Source organism: Lucilia sericata, unplaced genomic scaffold, assembly GCF_015586225.1.
Source record: "Lucilia sericata isolate MDLA Ls3-8-SP2 unplaced genomic scaffold, ASM1558622v1 Contig000029F_arrow, whole genome shotgun sequence".
Taxonomy (NCBI): domain Eukaryota; kingdom Metazoa; phylum Arthropoda; class Insecta; order Diptera; family Calliphoridae; genus Lucilia; species Lucilia sericata.
In genome coordinates, this window is record NW_023994067.1 from 20,787 (window position 1) to 44,421 (window position 23,635).

A 23,635-nucleotide genomic window follows, 5' to 3' on the forward strand; every position below is an offset into this window, starting at 1 on the left:
CATTTACCAAAGGTCCTTGGCACTAGTATCCTTGCAATTTCCCTAATATCCCAAGAAAATGGTAATAATTTTCAACCGATGTTTAATTTTTGAAGGATAATTGCAATTATATTCCGATTTTCTAGTAAAAATATATATTTAAGATTCGCCAACTGTACCTTGAACAATTTCTAATGCGGTCAAATGGCATATCCTTTACAGAAATTCTTAAAAAATTTAAAATATCCACGAAAGGACGATTTAATAGAAACATTTACATTAAAAATATATTGCTTGTCATCAAATATCAATATTTCAAGAAAATATATTGTTTTTTATTACGTTAAAAACCCATTCCTCTGATAAAAAACTATTTTTGAGGCAGATTTCATAAAAAAGTAAGCAAGTTGTTCACTATTTATATCGTATGTAGAGTGGGACAAAAAGTACTGAGAACTGCCCACTGTTACATATACGTAACACCTTTATTATCCACTTTATAAGTCTCCGCAAGGACATGGTATACGTTTGTAAACAATTAGATAATAAACATTAATTACTTCTTTATAAGTTTACGACAGAAACTTTTTTTAAAAACTAACTACATAGAAGTTATTAACATTCTAAGAATTCATTCCTCGAAAAATATGACTTTTTGCAGGTTTACGAAATAGGCACTTTACAAAATAACACAAAAATACAATTCTATAAGCAAAAATTACTTAAATTCGATTTATAATCGTTAAGAACATGTTAAGTTAACCTATACACCAGAAAAAAGTAACTTTGCATTTTCCATTTTTGTGCATTTCGAGTCCAAATTTGAATTAATTTGCGTTACATATATGTAACTGTGCCATAATTATCCAAAAAGCTCATTCCGAAAATCTTTTTTATTTACAAATATGTCATCATAGGGTTGATGTGCTCAGATGTTGCTTTTAAGCGAATTCTACATATTACGAATTTTCAATAACAATATTATGAATAGATAATATTTTTGGAATCACTCTACTTTCGAGGTTTCAACTGACAGACGGACGGACAAGGCTACACTGACTAATATTTTAATGTGTTACAAACGGACTGAAAAAGTCAATATATGCCCATATTTTCCGATGGTGAATATGAAAATAATCACTTAACCTGAAAATTGGTTAAAGTTTGTTTAAATTTTACTCAGAGTTTTCCTCATTTTTTTCAAATAAAGGGTGTATTTATGAGTTTTACAAAAGTGCTATGAGAAAAATGTAAAAAAATATAAATTCCAAAATGATTTCTTTGTTCATCCACACAATTTATTCACTCAGACAGGGCGTATTTATGTGTTTTGCCTGGGTCTGGCATAAAGGGTTATAATACATTTTTTTATTATTATTTTTTCTCTATTTAATTTTATGTTCAATAAAGTATTCATTTTTCACATGATAAAAAATAAATAAAACTTTAATAATTGAATGGATATGAGTATGTTTATTAAATTGCTTTTATATATTTACATATTTTACCAAATGATAAATTTAGCAATAGCAAAGTGGGAAAAATTAAATTTTTTTTGAAACAAATCTGGCATTTCTTAACGATTGCAGCGATGGGGATAAAGTTTTATATCACATCCCCGGGAGATTCATGGAAGACTTTTTTTGAAAAATATGGCATAAAATAATCCATATTGTGTTTATGTGAAGATTCAAAATATGCAAATGGAAATAAAAATTCCTCCTGTAATTAAAAATAAAAACTAGACACCCTAATATAAAAAATGTATATAAATAAAAATTTTTTAAGTAAAACAAGTTAGAGTGTTATATTCGGCTGTGCCGAATCTCATATACCCACCATCAAACCGTATGCCGTAAAAGGAATGCTCCCATATAAACATCAGGGTGATGTTTGGAATATAGCTTAAGACAATTATGGACTGAGCTCTTTTGAACTAACAAAATATTAATTTTTAATATTTTGTACTGTACTTGTAATTATCAGAGTTTTCTTCATCAAATTTTCTAAAGAGGATCTCATATGTGGTGTATGGTCAATTGTTGACATATCCTCATAACTTTTTGTAGACTGATTTTGTTCATATAAAACTTGTTTACATTCGCTGTTCTCGCATTTTTATGCAAGAAATTAGCGTTCATGTAATTTTATAAAGCGGCTTATATGGGGGGGTAGGTTGAATTACCGACACATTCCGCATGAAATTCGGAGCGAATTTCATAACCGTATTTCATAACTCATATTTTTAAGCCAGTAATGATCGTTTAAGAAATTTTCTAAAGGGGACCTTGTATGGGCGGTAGGGTAAATTATGGACCGATCCTCCCTAAATTTAGTGGAGAGATTTTGGCACGCATTAAACTTATGTGCGTCAATTTTCGTCACTACATTAATATTTTTAAGCCAGTAATGAGCAGTATAGTTATTTGCAGAGGGGGCCTTATATGGGGGAAGGGTCATTTATGGGCCGATCCAAAAAAAAATTGGTACCGAGATTTTGGCTCGTAAGAAACTTACGTGTGTAGCATTTCATCGCTTTACTCTTATTTTTAAGACAGTAATGAGCGTTAAAGCAATTTCCTGAAGTGGACCCAATAGGGGGAGAAGGGCCAATTATGGACCTATCCATATTAAAGTTATTAAAAAGATTTTGGCCCGCGAGGAACTTAATTGGGTAAAATTTTATTGCTATATTCGTATTTTTTAGCCAGTAATGAGCGTTAAAGTCATTTTCAGAAGGGGACCTTATATGGGGGGTAGGGTCATTTATGGGCCGATCTTAAAAAAAAATCGTAGAGCGATTTCGGTTCGTAAGAAACTTATTTATACCGAATTTCATCGCTATACTCGCATTTTTGGACCAGTAATAAGTGTTAAAGTAATTTTCTAAAGGGGACCTTATATGAGGGGTAGGGTCAATTATGGACCGATCCTCAAAAAATTTGGTAAAAAGATTTTGGTTGACATGAAACTTATTTATGTCGAATTTCATCGCTATACTTGCATTTTGGGGCCAGTAATGAGTGTTAAAGTCATTTTCAGAAGGGGACCTTATATGGGGGGTAGGGTCATTTATGGGCCGATCCTGAAAAAATTTGGTAGAAAGATTTTGGCTCATATGGAACTTATTTATGTCGAATTTCATCGCTATACTTGTACTTCTGAAGCAGTTATGCCCGTTGAAGCTGTTTTTTGGAGGTCCACTTGTATGGGGGCTATCCGAAAAAGTGGACCGATATTGCCCATTTTCAATACCAAACAAACCTTTACAATAGAGAATATTTATGCAAAATTTCAACTGTCTAGCTCCTCTCGTGTGGTCCCTATCGTGATTTCAACAGACAGACGGACGGACGGACGGACGGACAGACGGACAGACGGACGGACATGGCTAGATCGTCTTAGAATTTAATAAAGACCCGGAATATATATACTTTTATGGGTCTATGAGCAATATTTCGATGTGTTACAAACGGAATGACAAAATCAATATACCCCCCATCTTTTTTGATGGTGGGTATAAAAATTCTTAAATTTCTCAAAGGAATATGAAAGTAAAAAAATATAAATTACTTAATATTTGTTTGTTTCTCAGAATTTGGGTTATTAAAATAATTCATTTAAAATGTATCAAATTTTGCATGTAATGGAATGCTAAGACTTATTAAAATAAAAAAATCACAAAAATAAAATTGTGCATTTTAAATCATTAAATTTTATTTAAAATTTTTAAAATTTGTATTAAAAAAATCTTACAGAATTTATTGGTTAAAGTAAAAAAGCATAATATTGAATAACTACTTAAATATTTAACAAACCAGGCAAGAATACTTTAAAAACTCTCTCTCAAAATTTTGGCAAAAATCCTTATCAAAATAACACTTCCTTCTATAAACCTTTAAGGCATCATAAATACAATTTCCCATTACTTTTGTGTCAAAATAATCTATTAAAGTGTCATTTACTCTATTTAACCCTTTTTCGTAGAATAAAAACCTGCAATTTATATAGACCTCCATATGTATGTTAAACAGGAATGTTTCTTCCATCCCCCCCAAAAAAAGGAGAAAGAACATTATGTATATTAATGCAAGCGCTATTATGCATTTACACGTATTCCTTTATTGATTATCTTTAGGTTTTTTTGTTTCTCTGACACTGGTGACATAATGTTTGGCAAAAGGCAAAGCACATACTCACATTAAAAATAGAAAAAAATCCCTTAATAAGAACCTTTATAACTTTGAGACTCTATGCGTGCATATATGACAGCAATCTCATGTTCCTTGTTGTTTTGCATATAAGAGATTTTTTTCCTACTACATTCAAACATCACGTTTTTAATGTCAATTTTTGTTTTTGAAGGTTGTATAAAGTTTTTTGGCTTGGTTTTTTTTTAGTTTTTTCTTTATTTTTTGACAAGAGGTTAAGGATTATTTTCTTCTTTTTATTGGAATTTATGTCATTTGAAAAAATCTAACAAGAAGATATAGCGAGAAGTAGTTAAGGAGTAGGATATCGGAAAATTTTTAAGGCAGACAAAACAAGCAGGAAAGTGTTTTCGGTTATGAATGGATTTTGGAAGAAAGAATCAATTATTTATCTATACTTAAAAATATTAAATGATAGAATTGGAACTTCTTATTAAACTTATTTATGTAAGACTTTATACCTATGCTAATATTCATAAATGAATTATGTAAGTAAAAGTCACTTTCAGTGAGGGACTTAGTATGTGAGTTGTGGTTAATTATGAACTAAGTGTTAGGAAAGTCGTTATTTGGCATAATTACAAACTAAATTTTCTTAATCAGTTGGTCCGGTTGTATGTGGGCTGTGTGAAGTAATCAAACGATTTCAACCAGTAGCAGTAAGCTTAGTCCTTAGAGCAGAACTTCAGTTGCGTTGTCAGCTTTCAAATAACAGAATGTTTTCTGTCTAAAAACGGCTCAAGTAACCACATCATTTTGGCAACGCAGCTGAAATGACAATCGAGATACATCGTTCCCACGACAATTGGATCTTCGCTCCGGAACGACCCGATTCTCAATAACCGAGATATATAATCGACTCATAAAATGCTAATTTAAAAAAAAAAACACGATCAAGCCATGTCTGTCTATCAGTCCGTCTGTCTGTCAGCAAGTCTGTTTGTGTTTGCCAGACCGTCTGTCTGTATGCCTCACTGTTTATCTACCTGCATTTCTGTCTGTATGTATATGTCATTTCTGTCAGTCTGTGTTTGCCACTCCGTCCGCCTGTCTGTCAACATGTCTGTTTGTGTTTGCCAGTCCGTCTGTATGCCTGTCTGTCTAACTGTTTATCTACCTGTCTGTCTGTCTGTCTGTCAGTCAGTCAGTCAGTCAGTCAGTCAGTCTGTCTATCTGTTAAAAACTTAATATATTACAAAAACTGTTTACTTTTAGTAAATTATTCCAAATGTAGATATGTGGACTAATGCTGGTAAATGTGGACAAACAATTTTTAAAAATTAATCTTTAAAATTCAAAAAAAGTAATTAATCCAAGGCATAAAACCTAAAATGATCTTATCACATTCGTTCACTTGCCGGTCTGTCCGTCCATCTAACATAACCACAAATAACATTTATTTTCGATAAATCCTTTGTAATGTAGAATATTACAGAATAGGGCACAAAATCTAAAAACCTCAATTAAGATCTTTTTCAAATGTTTAGCTTGACTTTAAATTTACAGGACTTGCTCTATTGGTAAGTAATTTATATATGTGAGCATATGTCTAAAAATACCTTTCACGTTTAATTTTTTTCGAGATCAAATGAATAACGTTAATTAAAGTAAAAAGGAGCCACTTATTTCTGATTTATTGTTTATTCTGTTCTCCTTCGTCAGAAATTTTTCTATAAAAAGCTTATCGACCAAAATTCTATAAAATCAAGGAAATTCTTTGAATTTGTCGAATTTTTCTACTTTATCTAAATAAATTATCAAAAAAACGTAGGGAATATTTATATAAATTTTGATATTCTGTTTCTAACACATCGAATTATTACTCGTATCACCATAAAAGTATATAAACTTTTTATATATAAATAGTTTAAATAAAAACACTAAGACGCAAATTAGATTTTAGTATGGTTTACATAAAATAATTTTTTAGCACAATTTACATATCTAAAGTATAAATTTTATAAATTAATTTAAAACCTTTTTATTTAATGTTCAGGCACTAAAGCTTAAAACGATAGCATTTCAATTACAAGGAAAACTGTTTGTGTGTTGAATTTTTATTTTTAGATATTTTTTTATGCATTTAACCATACACTTAAACTTTCTGCTAACCTACGGTAAACTTCCGGTCTGTTTTCTGTTAGTTGTAGTTGTTGTTTCGTAACAAACAATGCTTGCAAATGCTCAAACTCATACATATGACAAAAGGTATTATCATCGTTAAACCATCATTCAAACGTTTAAACTTTATGCCGTTCGTTCGTTGCTTGTTGTTAGTTGCAGTTTTGGTTTATTCTTTTTTCTCATTTTTTGTCTTACCTTTTTTTTAAACTGACATATGATGTAGTTGTTGTTTTTATTTTTTGGTCGTTATATAAAATATGCATTTACGAGGGTTCACTTATAAAATTCTAGAGAAAACTCAAAGCAATTCTGTTGGTTACGTTATTTTATAATTTGTCTGGCAAGCAAATTTATTCAAAATTTTACGCTTTATTTATAGGCTTTTAAAAATGTTTCTGTTCTTCGAATAAAAATACATAAAACGTATAAATTTACATAGTTCCATGATTTTCCTATATATTCACATTTTTTCTAAAAAATCTTAACGATTTTTAAAGAAGACTCTCGTATTTAGGCGCTAGTATGTCCTTTTATTTACGAAAATAAATCCTTATGCTTGAATAGGTATATGCATGTGGTACATGTGAATATGTGTTTGCCAGTATTTTAAAGAGTGGGTGTTAAGTACAGCCTTCCGGTAAAATAACACCAAAGACACGTGCTTAAATATGTCAATATTTTGCAGCATGTCTGTCCCTACATTCATCCTTATTTTAGTCTGTCCGACTAGTACAATGTGTTCTCATGTCTGAGTGATATATGTGTACAGATTTCTTTTACTCCAAATATCTCTTTTATGTACATATGTACATACATATATATGTCGTTTTTTTTGTTCATTTTTCTACCTTTTTAAGCAAAAGTTAAAATAAAAATTAAAAAAGCAAGATGGTTTTATAAATTGCATAAATTTATTGCCAGACTCATAGCTAGAGCCTGGGCTTTAATTTTAATAAAACCTTCTTTTGTAAACTTTCCAATGTGGGTGTATGTAGATTTTTTAACAAAATTGTTGTATTAATTGATTAATCAAGCATTGAGGTGAATGATCTAAAAAATTAAAAATTAGTTATGAGCTAGAAAGCTTATTAAATTAAATTACTCAAGCTTCTAATAGAAAATTTTTATATATATTTACATAAGCTCTTCTGATAAAATCTTCAATAATACAATGCTTAACATTCCAAAATATTTTTTTTTTCTCATATTGAAATTCTTTGTCATCTTATATGCATTTTTCTCTTAATATTTTCTTTTGCTGACACTTTCTTCTTTAGGTTTATCCTTATTCTTTGCAAAATATAAACTGTATTTTATAACAAAAATAATTTATAACATTTCTTGTTGGTCAAACAACGGATGACATGTGTGTGTGTGGGTAATGTTGATGATGGTAACCATGATGTCCATAGTTATGCTGATACTTGTTATAAAACCACATACTCAATATATAAGGAGTGTAGAAACAAAGGCAGCAATCTCCATTTTATTAATGATACCTCCTATATATACTTTCAAATTCGCCAACAATCTTCTGTGTAAAAATGGAGATTGCTGCCTTTGTTTCTATATGCCTCATATGTAAATATATCGTCTATTTGCTGCAAAACTGGCATAACTCCAAATATGTCTTATTTAAGTATTTTTGAAAAAGGTTTATTATTCATGATGTAAGAAAGATTTGTTGTTTTTTTATATTTATATTTTAAAATCAAATGAGAAACATATCAACCTTTAGAATTATTTTTTAAATTCCATGATTTGTTTAAAAGTTATTTTAGAAATAGTAAAATATCCTAAAACATTACAAGCCATTTTTCTCCAAACTATATTTTTTTGAGTTATGTCAGTCGTCTAGATATCTATATTAAATTCTTTTAGTAAAAATTCAATATTTTTTACTATCCATTCCAATGACATTTTTTATTATACATATTCTCTAGCCAAAGATTAGTTTGTAACCTTTAGTAATTTCTTCTTTTTTTGCAATATTATGTAAATCCATAAATTGCTGCTATTGTTAGCCAGTTGACTTTACTTGACTTTTATGTGTCGTAATATTTAAGGTAATTGTTTTTCGTTTTCCTTTAAACATCAATATATTTTTTTTAGATGGATGTTGGCAATGATTTATGTTTGTGGGTATAGTATGTCAGTAAAAGTTAACGAGTTTTAAGTTTTTATATATTAAATGTCTTAAAATATGCTTTATGTCATAAAATATTTTATAGCCTAAAAATATGCTTTAGTTTTTATTTGTTAAAAAAAAAACGTTAATATATGAACTTACGGACTTGTATGGCCATTAGTATTTTATATTAACATTTACCTGAAATTAAAGAGAAATAAATTAGTTTTATGAGCGTAAACATATTTATTTATAAACTTAAATTTAACGGAAGTCTATAATATCCAAAAATAATTTCCACATAAAATACAAAATGTTTAATTTTTAACTTCCTTTTCTTATTACCCCATTATAAATGGTTAAACAAAAATTGTATTTTAATCCATCAGTATAAATGCTCAAAATAAACAAACATTTTTTAAATAACTTAAATTTTTTGCTACTAAAATGAAAAAAAATACTGCATATAAATCATTTTGTTTGAAAATTATATGTTCCTAAAAAATATTGCATGCTTTTAGGCATTATTGTGCTAGCCAAAATTAATTGCATATTTTGTTCTACGTATATATAAAAAAGTTGCAACAAACATTGTTAAATTATATACATATTGCGCAATTATATTTTTCCACTTTTAAACTAATTTTGAAATCAATTTTTTCAAACATTTACAAATCAATTATTTCCCAATAATTTACAACGATGAAATAAAAAGTAGAATTCTTTTATTTGCAGTATTCTATTGAAAAGTATAAAGATATTAAAGTAATTAGACAAAAAAAATTACAAAATTACATATTGCAGTAATAAAAATTAAAACTGATGCCATGAAAAAATAATGAAAGAAAAATGGGGTAACATTGAAATACAGTGGTGGAAAAAATAATAGAAATGATTTAATTTTTGGCAAAACAAAATATTCTCTCCAAAAACTCCTTTAGAATTTCATGATTAATAGCTCAAATGAAAGGTACATATACTTTCATACGCAATTTAGATTTTATTCATCTCTTTACTTTATTAGTACTTAAATAACACTATGCAACAAAAATAAATACCTGTGATTTTGGAGGCGTTTGTCAAATTTCAAAAATTGATTCTTGTTCTAATCTGATCTTCTTTCAGAAAAATAATATTACTTCTCAGGTATTTCAATTTTCGTTTATTTTGTCTCACTGTGTAATTAGAGCAACAGGTATTAATTTAAAAAAAATTTCTATATAAATAAATATACATATTACAATATTATTTTCGTAACAAAGTATAACAAGTAGTCCGACTCTTTGACAGCAGTACCTAACTCTAAGCATGTGTTAGTGAAAAAGTACCTAACTCTAAATATGTGTTGGTAACAAAAATGTATATGTGTTGGTGCGTTTTGAACACACAGAGTTTTATAAAAAATTACAATTTTAAATTTGTTTGAATTTTCAATACCAAAAATTGAAACTCTGTTTGTAAATTAAAATTAAACAACAACAAAAATGAAATGTCAATAAATAGAAATTTTTTTCCAGTTTAAGAAAATTAAACAATATTTTATGTAAAAAGTGCAATGAATCTATTTTAAAAAATTACGGATTTTTTGTGGATAACTCAAATTTCGCGTACGATCCTTAAAAGTGGTCAAAAAAGAAAGGTAAACTTTTGAGGGTTTTGACAAGTTTAAACTTCTCACAAGAGAGTTGAATTCACACGGAACTCGTATATGTGAGAGAGTAATTTCCTATATGTGAGAGTCGGACTACTTGTTATACTTTGTTTCGTAATAAAGAAATATTTTTTTCATGGAATTTGTTAATTTTTTTTAAGTAAAAGTTAAAGTAATAGTTAGTTCATTTATGGTAAAATAAGTTTCATTTAATTTATTAATTATATTTACAAATTGAAATTTACCAAGTAAGGGTGTTGTATTCGGCTGTGCCGAATCTCATATTGCCACTATCAACATCATCTGATATTGCTCAGTTCGCAAGGAACTTACTTGGGTTCTTATATGCGGTGTAGGTTCAACTATGGACCGATCCACATAAAACTTTGATAAAGAGATTTTGGCTCCATTGAATCTTATGTGTGCCGAATTTCTTTTATTCTTAAGCCAGTAATGACTTTCCGACACTTTCTGCATGAAATTCGGTAGGAAGATTTACATTCCTATAAATGTTTTTTCATTTCATAAATTTTCACGTATTTTTAAGTCAGCAATGATCATTAAAGTAATTTTCTTATGGACCGATCCCCAATAAATTTCACTCGTATAAAACATAAAATTTGGATAAGTGATTTTGGATCGCAAGGAATTTACTGGCGTCAAATTTTATCGCTTTACTCGTAATTTTAAGCCAGTAATGAGCATTAAAGTCATTTTCAGAAGGGGACCTCATATGGGGGTAAGGGTCAATTATGGACCAATCCACATAAAATTTGGTAGAGAGATCATAAGACATTTATGTCAAATTTCATTGCTATACTAGTATTTTTAAGCCAGTAATGAGTGTTAAAGTTTTGAATTGGACATTATATGGGGGAGGATCAACTATGGACCGATCCACATAAAACTTGATAGGAAGATTTTGGCTCCATTGAAACTTATGTGTGTCGAAATTCATCAATATACTCGTATTTTTAAGCCAGTAATGAGCGTTAAAGTTATTTTCTGAAGGGGACCTTATATGGAGGGTAGGGTCAGTTATGGACCGATCCACGTAAAAATTGGCAAGGAGATTTTAGATCATATGAAACTTATTTCTTTCGAATTTCATTGCTATACTCGTACTTTTAAAACAGATAAAGCTATATTTCGGATCCACTTTTATGGGGGCTATCCGAAAACGTAGACCGATATTGCCCAATTTCAATACCAAACAAACCTTATCTATAGAGAATATTTGTGGAAAATTTAAATCTTCTAGCTCATTCCGTTCGGACTTTATAGTGCTAGACATGGCTAGATCGTCGTAGAATTTAATATGGACCCAGAATATATACACTTTTGTGTTTACAATCAATATTTCGATGTGTTACAAATGGAAGTACAAAATCAATATAACCCCCTCATCTTTTTTGATGGTGGATATATAAAATAATAATGGCATTAAGTGAAATTAAATTGTCACGCTTGCTGTTTAGTCGTTTCGCTGACAGCCATGTCAACTATGATGATGACAAGGTAGACACATGTGTGTATGTGCTCGAAAGAAATTAAAGTGGGTTTCATGCCTCATGCACACAATAAATTGCAAAACTACCAATCTATATATTATAATCAAACACTCACATGAAAAGTTAAACAGTAAAACCCAACAGTTTTACAAAGAGTTAATATAAATTTACATATTTTTGGAATATTTGAACCCAATCTATAATAATAATTCTCTAATTGAGTATAAGTAATGTAAGGAAATTTTTTTAATATATTGTAACATATAACCTGCCAGAACCTGCCAGAAGTAATCTGTTGACAAGTCATTTGTTGTCGCTAATGTGACTTTCTTCTAGGATAAGCAAACGATTAAAAGAACTAATCGCATACCTAAATTTAAAACCAACACTTAAATATTAGATTAAGTCACTAAACCCAGACAGCAATTCCGAACTGCAGGGAATACAAAAAGAAGTAATTGCAAGACAATGAATTGTGTGAACAAATAGTTTTAACAATCATAGCAAAATAAAGAAAATTGCTTTACAAATAAAAAGTTTGCAAATACTTCGTATTGTAAAAAAGAACATAGAAAAAAACAAATGAATGAAAGGTAGTAAGAAATCAGATTAAAAACAAGTAGGAAATTATAGTTAGATAGGACGAATATGTAACACACTACATCAGTTATTGGTAATAATTATTTGGGGACTTCACTTATTTATAGAACGATTCTTGTCCTTTGTTCTTTTAAGTCCTTCGGAAAAAAGTATGGGGTCTACGTCCTATAATAAACCGAAACTACTGTAAAAAACAAACATTAAGAAATTAATCAATAAAAATATAAAAAACTAACATTTCTGTATAATATCATATTCTCGCTATAAATAATTTCTAGAAAAGGGTCCTAGGGCTTTGATCCTTATGATGTAGGTTTCATATTTATGTAAGTACATCAGAAATATCGGAACCAACCGTGTAGTACTGTAGGGTATGACAACAACTAACTTAAACTAAAACGACAACAACAGCAAGCATGATAACAAAAACATCAAACAGTGAGAGTAAAAATTAAATCAGGACAATCGTTTGGTAAAAGGTGAATAGAAAAATACTAGAAATAAATACTACTGACAGCATAGATGCATGACAAATAACTAAATAAATATGTGTTGCACAGTGGTATAGGAAAAAAAAAGAGGGAAATAATTCGGTAACTTCTAAACGGTTAATCCGATTTTAATGAAATTTGGTATGCACAAAGAGGAGGTGTTGTCGAGTTTAGGTTTTGAATTTGGACCTTATAGGCCAACCAGGGGCCCGGCGGGGGGTCCTCAAATTAGGACACCTCGGCTATGTTAAATTTTTAAAACGATCCTATTTCTTCATTTGAGTTCCGATTTAAAAAAAATTTCGTATATTGAATCTCCTCATCGAGCACTATAAAAAATGTCATAGCAGTAAATTATCTCTTATAGTTTAGGAGATATTCGCATTTGAAAATTAAAATTTTAAAATTTTTACCGTTCTTACTTTAGTTTTTTGATAATAGCGGGTCCAAATATTCCCGATTTTCGCCATTTCTTTTTTTATTCGCTTAACAACAAGTTTATATATCAAGCAGTGAAAGAATTATGTAAAAATCATGACTGAGTCCAAAGTTATAGGCATTTTAATTTAAAAAATTAAAAAAAGGCGATTTTTTGCCATTTTTTTGGGAAAAAAGTATCTTTTTCTTTTTAAGTTATCTAAAAAGTTTCTAAGAAGATGTATATAGAATTTATACTTTTTGAAAAGCTGACTTTACATAAAATACGATAAATGAAACAAAACCTAAAAATTTTTGATACCGAGGGGACCAGATCCATCCAAAAAAAACCCTATTTTTTTATAGAAAATTCAATTTTGAGCATAAATTCTCAAATCGCATAGTCGATATCAAATTATAGTGACCTGTTTTATATGACCCAATATGTTCTTAATCATTTTGTAACGGGTTTCGATAACCCCGCCCCTGGTATGGATATAATAGGCAAAAAACCAAAAAATCCCATTTTTGGGATTTTTTAAAACTTTTTTGGGAATTCCGGGATTTCTAATAAGAAAATTCGAACTTTTTATTTAATTTTAGATTTTGAGTAAAAAAAATCTACCTAACTGTAAAATTTCATCAAAAAATATTCATAAATAAAATTTTTATTGCAATTTGAAAAATTTGTATCTTCGCAAAAACTGAATAAAAAACATTTTTTAATTTTTTTAAAAAAAGTATTCCGCGAATTTTTTAATTTTCAAAAATTATATACAGTTTTGAAAAATAGACAAAATTACCTTTCCATTGATATATAACATGCCTACCTAATGTTTTTTAAGTGACAAATTAATTAGGGAAAACTCAACATCTTTTAGAGAATTTACCTAGCACTATTATTTTCATCCATAACGTTAACTCTTAAATTTGTTACATATATTAAAAAATTTTCAGGTATTATTTTTTAAACTGTAATGATTTTTACCCCTATAGGTCACTTTAATAGGTAGCTTATTAAAGTGACCTATTGAGGAAAAATTCATTACATAAGGATACGTTAGACATATTAGGTAGAATATCATAACCCTTTAAAAAATAATTTAATTTAAGTACCTGTAATTAATATATAAGACAGGTTTATATCTGTTTGTAATTATTTGTAATTTTCTAACCATGGCGATCGTACTAAAAAAAAATGATTTGTGCTCCATTTTATTTGAACACTCTTCAGCTCCTTTTCAAGATAAAGTGAACTTCTTATTGAAATATATTGAAACTGCACATAAAAATAAAGTGGATAAAACTGATATATGTAAAATTGAAAATTTTATAAAATCAGTTGATATAAAACTGAAGAGTGTTCGGTATTCCATTGCTAAATTTCGATCGAAATTTTCTGATTGGCTGGATGAATGTGTAGAAGTTGCTATTTGCGTATCAACTGTTGGTGCTCCCTGTAAGCAGTATGAGGATTTGAGCTCAAAATCTAAGAGGAAAAGGTTATCAACTTCACTAGAAACCTTATCTAACGAAGAAGTTTCGGACACTTTTAAAGCAATGTTAAGAAAAGAAAAACAGCCTTTGGATGCCATAAAAATTGCAAATATTCTTCCAACCGCATCACCAAGACGACTGAAAAGAATTGTAAAGAGTATACCCACACCATCATCTGATACAACGTTCACTGAGGAAGAAGCTATTGCGCTTATGTTGCAGCTGGGATTAAGTCGTGATAACTACATAACGTTAAGAAAGGCGCTATCTGAAAAAGGAGTGGATGTTTTACCATCATATGACAAAATAAATGAAAAGAAGAAAAGCATTATACCACCTCCTATTGAAATAACTGATCGGAAGGCTGTTATTGGGCTCGGCGCTCTACTCGAAAATACTGCTTTAAGGATTGCTTCTGACTTTTCTTCAGACCAACTAAAAAAAATAAATTCTTGTGATCTTCAACTCATTTGTAAGTGGGGATGTGATGGATTATCAGCACTCTCGGAATATAAACAAATCAACACAAGTGAATCATCTTCCGAGTATAAAAGTGTATTTATGGCATCGCTAGTTCCATTAAGAATTCGAAAGTATGCTGACAGCGATTCTCCATCAACCAGTTTCGATGATATTTGGAAGAATTCGACTCCAGGATCCAAAGCTTTTTGTAGGCCAATAAGCTTTGAGTATATAAAGGAATCCAAAACAACAACGCAAGATTTGATAAATCGTATTGAAACAGAAATTAAAAACTTGGAACCTATAACAATCGAAATAGAAAATTATTCGTTTAACATGTCCTATGATTTAAAACTTACAATGATTGATGGGAAAGTTGGAAATGCCATTACAGGAACATCATCTACTTGGTACTGCTACATATGTGGTGATAAAAAATCAGAATTTTCGAATATTTCCAAGCAAAGATCAATAAATGAGGAAACATTACAATTTGGAATATCCCCCCTACATGCTCGCATACGATTTCTGGAACATTTTCTACATTTAGCATATGATTTAAAGTACAGAAGCATACCGGAAAATGCAAACAAAAGTGCAAATAACAATAAGGAGTTAATGGAAATGAGAGCCAGTGAGAAACGAAGAATTCAAGAGGAATTTAAAAAGCGGATGGGATTAAATATTGATAAACCACTCACAGGATATGGAAGCACAAACGATGGTAATACCGCTAGACGTTTTTTTAAACATTTTGAAACTACTTCCGAAATAACCGGAATTAGTATGGATTTACTGCAAAAGGTCAATATTATTCTAATGGCGATAAATAGCAAGCATAAAGTGAACGCAACAAAATTTGGAGAGTATTCTACAAAAGTTTCTAAATTACTTTTGGAATTATATCCCTGGAAAGAAATGACACCTACAGTTCACAAGATATTATGTCATGGAAAGGTCATCATAGAACATAATATTCTGCCTTTAGGAGAGCTTACAGAAGAACCCCAAGAATCGAGGAATAGAGACTTTAAGCATATTCATCAGTTTAGCTCAAGGAAGTGTTCTAGGCAGTCTCAAAATGAAGATATTTTTAATAATCTGATTCTATCTTCTGATCCTGTTTTATCTACTATAAGGAAACGTTGGATTTGCTACAAAACGTTAGCATTTGAAAATATTCATGAATTTAAAGATTTACTTTATCTTTTAGATATGGACTACTGTGATACCGATTATTTTACAAAATTATATTAATTTATAAAAAAAAAAATAAATAAAGACTATTTTTATATAAAATAAATACTTGTTAATTTTTTTTAGGGATAAAGAATAAAAGATTAATCGTAAAAAGTGGCTGTAAAAATTCATAAAAATTTAGGTAGTAAAACATGCCTAACAAATGTATGGATGAAAATAATAGTACTAGGTAAATTCTCTAAAAGATGTTGAGTTTTCCCTAATTAATTTGTCACTTAAAAAACATTAGGTAGGCATGTTATATATCAATGGAAAGGTAATTTTGTCTATTTTTCAAAACTGTATATAATTTTTGAAAATTAAAAAATTCGCGGAATACTTTTTTAAAAAAAATTAAAAAATGTTTTTTATTCAGTTTTTGCGAAGATACAAATTTTTCAAATTGCAATAAAAATTTTATTTATGAATATTTTTTGATGAAATTTTACAGTTAGGTAGATTTTTTTACTCAAAATCCAAAATTAAATAAAAATTTTGAATTTTCTTATTAGAAATCCCGGAATTCCCAAAAAAGTTTTAAAAAATCCCAAAAATGGGATTTTTTGGTTTTTTGCCTATTATATCCATACCAGGGGCGGGGTTATCGAAACCCGTTACAAAATGATTAAGAACATATTGGGTCATATAAAACAGGTCACTATAATTTGATATCGACTATGCGATTTGAGAATTTTTGCTCAAAATTGAATTTTATATAAAACAAGTTAGAGTGTTATATTCGGCTGTGCCGAATCTCATATACCCACCATCAAACCGTATGCCGTAAAAGGAATGCTCCCATATAAACATCAGGGTGATGTTTGGAATATAGCTTAAGACAATTATGGACTGAGCTCTTTTGAACTAACAAAATATTAATTTTTAATATTTTGTACTGTACTTGTAATTATCAGAGTTTTCTTCATCAAATTTTCTAAAGAGGATCTCATATGTGGTGTATGGTCAATTGTTGACATATCCTCATAACTTTTTGTAGACTGATTTTGTTCATATAAAACTTGTTTACATTCGCTGTTCTCGCATTTTTATGCAAGAAATTAGCGTTCATGTAATTTTATAAAGCGGCTTATATGGGGGGGTAGGTTGAATTACCGACACATTCCGCATGAAATTCGGAGCGAATTTCATAACCGTATTTCATAACTCATATTTTTAAGCCAGTAATGATCGTTTAAGAAATTTTCTAAAGGGGACCTTGTATGGGCGGTAGGGTAAATTATGGACCGATCCTCCCTAAATTTAGTGGAGAGATTTTGGCACGCATTAAACTTATGTGCGTCAATTTTCGTCACTACATTAATATTTTTAAGCCAGTAATGAGCAGTATAGTTATTTGCAGAGGGGGCCTTATATGGGGGAAGGGTCATTTATGGGCCGATCCAAAAAAAAATTGGTACCGAGATTTTGGCTCGTAAGAAACTTACGTGTGTAGCATTTCATCGCTTTACTCTTATTTTTAAGACAGTAATGAGCGTTAAAGCAATTTCCTGAAGTGGACCCAATAGGGGGAGAAGGGCCAATTATGGACCTATCCATATTAAAGTTATTAAAAAGATTTTGGCCCGCGAGGAACTTAATTGGGTAAAATTTTATTGCTATATTCGTATTTTTTAGCCAGTAATGAGCGTTAAAGTCATTTTCAGAAGGGGACCTTATATGGGGGGTAGGGTCATTTATGGGCCGATCTTAAAAAAAAATCGTAGAGCGATTTCGGTTCGTAAGAAACTTATTTATACCGAATTTCATCGCTATACTCGCATTTTTGGACCAGTAATGAGTGTTAAAGTAATTTTCTAAAGGGGACCTTATATGAGGGGTAGGGTCAATTATGGACCGATCCTCAAAAAATTTGGTAAAAAGATTTTGGTTGACATGAAACTTATTTATGTCGAATTTCATCGCTATACTTGCATTTTGGGGCCAGTAATGAGTGTTAAAGTCATTTTCAGAAGGGGACCTTATATGGGGGGTAGGGTCATTTATGGGCCGATCCTGAAAAAATTTGGTAGAAAGATTTTGGCTCATATGGAACTTATTTATGTCGAATTTCATCGCTATACTTGTACTTCTGAAGCAGTTATGCCCGTTGAAGCTGTTTTTTGGAGGTCCACTTGTATGGGGGCTATCCGAAAAAGTGGACCGATATTGCCCATTTTCAATACCAAACAAACCTTTACAATAGAGAATATTTATGCAAAATTTCAACTGTCTAGCTCCTCTCGTGTGGTCCCTATCGTGATTTCAACAGACAGACGGACGGACGGACGGACGGACAGACGGACAGACGGACGGACATGGCTAGATCGTCTTAGAATTTAATAAGGACCCGGAATATATATACTTTTATGGGTCTATGAGCAATATTTCGATGTGTTACAAACGGAATGACAAAATCAATATACCCCCCATCTTTTTTGATGGTGGGTATAAAAATAGGGTTTTTTTGGATGGATCTGGTCCCCTCGGTATCAAAAATTTTTAGGTTTTGTTTCATTTATCGTATTTTATGTAAAGTCAGCTTTTCAAAAAGTATAAATTCTATATACATCTTCTTAGAAACTTTTTAGATAACTTAAAAAGAAAAAGATACTTTTTTCCCAAAAAAATGGCAAAAAAATCGCCTTTTTTAAATTTTTTAAATTAAAATGCCTATAACTTTGGACTCAGTCATGATTTTTACATAATTCTTTCACTGCTTGATATATAAACTTGTTGTCAAGCGAATAAAAAAAGAAATGGCGAAAATCGGGAATATTTGGACCCGCTATTATCAAAAAACTAAAGTAAGAACGGTAAAAATTTTAAAATTTTAATTTTCAAATGCGAATATCTCCTAAACTATAAGAGATAATTTACTGCTATGACGACATTTTTTATAGTGCTCGATGAGGAGATTCTATATACGAATTTTTTTTTAAATCGGAACTCAAATGAAGAAATAGGATCGTTTTAAAAATTTAACATAGCCGAGGTGTCCTAATTTGAGGACCCCCCGCCGGGCCCCTGGTTGGCCTATAAGGTCCAAATTCAAAACCTAAACTCGACAACACCTCTTCTTTGTGCATACCAAATTTCATTAAAATCGGATTAACCGTTTAGAAGTTACCGAATTATTTCCCTCTTTTTTTTTTCCTATACCACTGTGTGTTGTCTATATACCTTGAAACGAGATGTAACATACAAGCATTTGAATTTAAAAACGTATACAAAAGAAATAGATACTCAATAATTTAAGTAATTCCATTTCCCCATTTTGCAGATTAAAATGAAAATTTAGACTTTTTAATTAGTTAACCGACTGTGAAGTATTTTGACACGAATTTTTTTAAACTTCGTAAATTTTATACCAACTTTCAATAAAGATGATTAGCTCTAGCACGATTTCAAAAAAGATGGGGGGTATATTGATTTTGTCAATCCGTTTGTAACACATCGAAGTATTGGTCTTGCACCCACAAAAGTATATATATTCAGGGTTCTTATTAAATTATAAGACAATCTAGACATGTATGTCCGTCTGTCCTTCCGTTTGTCCGTATGTCCGTTGAAATCACGATAGGGAACACACGGGAGGAGTAGACAGTTGAAATTTTGCATAATTATTCTCTATTGCTAAGGTTTGTTTGGTATTGAAAATGAGCAATATCGGTCCACGTTATCGGATAGCATACAAGTGGACCTCCAAAAAGCAGCTTTAACGGGCATAACTGTTTTATAAGTACGAGCGATTTAATACGACATAAATAGGTTTCATGTGAGCCAAAATCTTTCTACCAAATTTTATTTTATAAGATCGGTCCTTAATTGACCCTATTGCCTATACAAGGTCCCCTTCACAAAATTACTTTAACGTTCATTACTTGTTAAAAATGACGAGTATAGCGGTAAAATTTGGCACAAGTAAGTTCCTCGCGAGCCAAAATCTTTCTCCAAATTATATGTTGATCGGTTGATATAATTGACCCTACCCTCCATATAAACTCCCCTTCAGAAAATTACTTAAATGATCATTGCTGGCTTTAAAATACGAGTTATGAAATACGGTTTTCGTAAATTCGACATAAATTATACGAACATTAATCATGATACCGAATTTCATGCAGAATGTGTCGGTAATTCATCCTACCCCCCATATAAGCCCCCTTTAGAAAATTACATTAACGCTAATTACTGGCATAAAAATGCTCTTTAGAAAATTTGATGAGGAGGATTCAGAAAATTACTAGTACAGCGATGAAAATTGACATAAACTTTCCGAACTGAAGACTGATCTATAACTGATCCTAGCCCCTAGAAAAGGCTCCCTTCAGGAAAAAGTTTTGGCGATTCAAATACGAGTTTTTCTTTTTTTAAAAATACGAGTATAGCGATGAAATTTGACATAAACAAGTTCTATACTAAACGAAACCTACGTACAAAATTGTATGAGTATCGGTTCATAATTGATGCACATAAGGTGGCTCTTCAGAAAATTACTCATACGCTCAGGGTTTAAAAAACCAACAAAAATATTTTATTTTTAAAAATTAATATTTTGTTAGTTCAAAAGATCTCGATCCATAATTGCATTAAGCTATATTCCAAATATAACCCTGATGTTTATAGGGGAGCATTAATTTTATGGCATACGCATATGAGGTATATGAGATTCGGCACAGCAGAATATAGCACTTTTACTTGTTTCGAACACATTTCGTACACGTTACACTCTCCGATTCTAACGAAACTCTATGAATAAATTCAAGTTTAAAATTTTTCAAAAGGTATCTCATCAAATCAACTTCTGTGGTGCTTCTGCCGGATTTAGATATTAAAATAAAAGTTTGATATTGTGATAAAATTTGACAAATATGATTGTTTTATGAAATTAATCACTCTTTCAAATTCTGTAGAACACAAACATTGTTTTGATAGTAGTTTCGACATAGCCGAATATAATACTCTTAGTTGTTTATAAATTTTCTTCAATATTCACAACGATCTCAAAACATACAAGCACAAATATGGATTTGTGTATGACTGTTTTTCATTTTAATTGTTGGCAACTAGTAAAACTAACAATTTCCATTCAATTGAACGTCATATTCTTTTATTTATACCGTTTTCTATTTTTTTATTATTCCCTTTCACATTGTCGCTGTTATTGGATTTTTATACAAACCGACAAACGTTTAAGGTTTTGAATAGGAAAATATCCAGAAAATGTTTTTATGTGTATATGTTCCGTGTATGTAAAAATATCTACAGTAAGGGGTATCATTAAATGAGTGATTTGTTATAGCAAACTAACGCATGAAAATCCTTATATTTTTAAGGTGCACTTTAAAGCGAAACATTTATGTTTAGAGTAACTAACAAAAGTCTTACAATTATTTACCACACTATTTCACGCAGAGAATTGTACGTATCTATCTACATATGTAAACCACCACAAACACTAAAGTGGTATATATTGAACAGTATAGTTGTGTTTTCTGTTATTCTTCCAATTGAAATTCCTTTTATGCATACTGATGATACGATACATTAATAGATGATGATGATGACGACAATGGTGATCATGAGTCGATTTCGCTGGTGATTTCAAATACATCAAAACAAAACTGAAAAAAGTATTTGGAACGCATTTACTGATTACCCTGCAGTACATCGAATTAGGTCGACAGAGTCGAAAGTACTAACTGCAACTAGTGATTTTTTATGGGATGTCATTGCGGTTGGTACCCTTTGTATAACTTGCTACCATTGATTTCAGTAGATCAAATTCCACAGCTTTTAAGAAAAAATTAGTTTTTGAATAGAATATCTGACAATCTGTAATCATATTCTTAACTTATGAGCTGTTGATAAGTTATTAATGTTATTTAGAGAAAGGTGCCAACTGACACTTTTTAAATTGCAGAGTACATACAAATACACAAATATACACTTAGACTAACAACTGAAATGTTTTTGTTTTCTATTCACATTTCATCATCATTTGAGTGTTCCTTTATTGAAATGTGTGCCAATTAACGGATACAGAGCGAAAAAAAATGTGTACTATATTGTGTAGAGTATATCTTTTAGTTACAAAACGCAGACAATTCGTATATTGTATTGTCTTTACCATACAATATTGCATAACAGCCGCAACAATTCAATGACATTCACAAACATTTACTCAATATACAAATAGAACAAGTATAAGTACATACATATGTATCCATATACATATAAAATCTACATTTACCACCAACACTTATACACCATCTAAATAAATACACATGTATAACTTCACTCCAATTTTCTGACATTTAACATCAGTGTTTACAAATCATTTGTTGAATTCAAATCCCATCTTGAATGTTAAATATCTCAAAATTCAAATCAAATTTGAAGATTTGCTGGAACACTACTTTGATTTGTAAACAATAAGTGACAATTAGAATGTGCATGACCAATTTAGAACTTATAGATGTTTAATATTTTGTAATAAGTTTCGAAATCTTTTTTTAAATAAAGTTTCTACAAAAAGTCATTTCAGATCTACTTATGATCTTAATATACATACATATAAGGCCAATTTCTTGTCAAGTGACCCAACTCAAAAAATCGATTTGGATGAAATTTTCATCAAGGTTAGTACTATTAGATACGAATGCCGAAGTGCTTTACGTGAGTAGCTGCCGTGTTGGCCTATCTCACCGTGGTCTTTTTCACGACTCACCATCGCCCTTTCAATCTTCAATGAAGAAATCAGGTGGCAATTTTTGTACATGGCTAAGCCGGTCCATGTACAAGCACTTTGCTCGAGTACTTGAGCTATCTTATCTCTGACCATTGCTGCCCCGATGCTTAACTTCCGAGATGTAAAACATCACTTCCGTTTAAAACCACGCAAATGGGATGGTCTCTGTTGATTCGGCAACAGCACCTAGAGACGTAACCGGTAGACCGAAGTACGAATCCATTAAATAAGCCGAGACTTTGTTCTTACTTACAGTGGTAATTCTGATATGAACAGAGTTTTCTCTGAACATATCTGGACAAGGAAGGAAAATTCAATGGTATCACTTGTATATGATACCTTTCATCCATTATCAGACAACCCAGCACACTTTTCATTTATCCGACACATTCATAAGAGACAAACATACGACACACTTATTTTAGGTAGACGGGTGGGTGAGGCCCGCATACCCCACATTTATCCCGTACCATATACAATTAACACCAACTCATTTCAAACGCTTAGTCCCACAGTCACTCCTCTGTGGGGTATCTGTTTTTTCGGTATCTGTTGTACCGAACTTATCCCGAAA

General features: G+C 30.6%; 1 long non-coding RNA gene across 1 annotated transcript in view; it reads right to left on the minus strand.

Annotated features, from left to right (window-relative positions):
* Positions 1-8,031: 8,031 nt before the first annotated feature.
* LOC119610984 overlaps positions 8,032-23,635 on the minus strand; it is a 107,610-nt gene continuing 92,006 nt past the window's right edge. The window contains exon 3 of the long non-coding RNA XR_005232030.1: positions 8,032-8,643. This is a non-coding gene — a long non-coding RNA (uncharacterized LOC119610984). The remainder of the gene's footprint in view (positions 8,644-23,635) is intronic.